This window comes from Herpailurus yagouaroundi, unplaced genomic scaffold, assembly GCF_014898765.1.
Source record: "Herpailurus yagouaroundi ecotype Mexico unplaced genomic scaffold, PumYag 295, whole genome shotgun sequence".
Lineage (NCBI taxonomy): Eukaryota > Metazoa > Chordata > Mammalia > Carnivora > Felidae > Herpailurus > Herpailurus yagouaroundi.
In genome coordinates, this window is record NW_024412512.1 from 2,915,371 (window position 1) to 2,916,649 (window position 1,279).

Consider the following 1,279-nt stretch of genomic DNA (forward strand, 5'->3'; position numbering starts at 1 on the left):
TCTCTCTCTCTCTGTCTCCCTCTGCTCCTCTCCCCCACTCACATTCTCTCTCTCTAAAAAAAAGAAAAGAAAAAGGAAAAAAAAAAAAAAGAAAGGCACAGAGGGAAGGATTTGCCGCGGACAAAACATTAAGGGCTGATATAGATCTGAGCTGCAATGGAGACTGTAAATGTTCCCAGGAGAAACAATGTACCCACCTAACATCTGTCATCATATTTGAACTGGATCTAGTTATACCTAAGTAACACCTGAGAGGGGTGACTTTTGCCCTGGGAGGAAAGCTAAGAGCTAATCTTGGAGTTACATTGCCTTCAAGTTCCATGAGAAAACATAAATGCTCCCACGAAAAGGGATATATGAGCTCGATATCAGTTATTCACCTTTTACTAGAACTATTTATACCTAACAAACATGGGGGTGGGGGGGGGGCAGGATGAATTCTGCCCCGGGGCAAGAACCTAAGAGCTAGTCCAGACTCGAGCTACAATTCCTCCAAACCTCACTAGAAAATGTATCTGTTCCCAAGAAAAAGGAATGCGTGAACCGGGTGTCAGTCATTCACACTTTAGTTAGAATTAGCACAAAAAGCTTCGCGCGCATGTTCCCTCTGCGCCCGTTGGAAACCACCCGAGGAAACCTCGGGGATGGAAAGGCAGAGGGATCCCTGAGAAAGACACGGGTCTGGGGGAACTACCTCCTGGCGGGGCTCGGCCGGCAATCATTGACCCTTTAGCGTTCACACCAGGAGAAAGCAATCGTGGTGAAAGAGAGGCATTTCCTTCTTTGCAGAACGTTACAAGGGCGGCATCGAGCCCCCTTGGGAACGTGGGAACGCTGGGCTTTGGGGACACAGGTGAAGCGATTCACGGCGGTAGGAAAAGCCGCTCTTAAATGCTAACTCGAATACCTTCTGCCTCTGCATCAGAAAACTTGAAAACGCTGGGGAGAAGGCGTGATCCTCGGTTCGTGATGGTTTTTTTCCTTAAACAAAACAAAACAAAAAAATTGTATTTCCTCGGAAGCTGCGCCACAGGTACGTGGGTTCGGATTCGGAGAGCGTTAGTGATGAGGCCTAGAAAGCCCTTCTCCTCCGGGAGCGCGCCCAGCCCTGAAAGCTGTCCCAAGTCCCACCTCCTCCCGGGGTGGTCTATAACCTTCCCACAAAGGGGCGTCTGTATTCACGTCTCCTTTTTTCATTCACGCAGGGCGTCCTGTGTCCCTCAACGTCCTTTTTCACTAACCTGGCGCATTTTCGATGGGGAGGGTATTGTCTTCACGG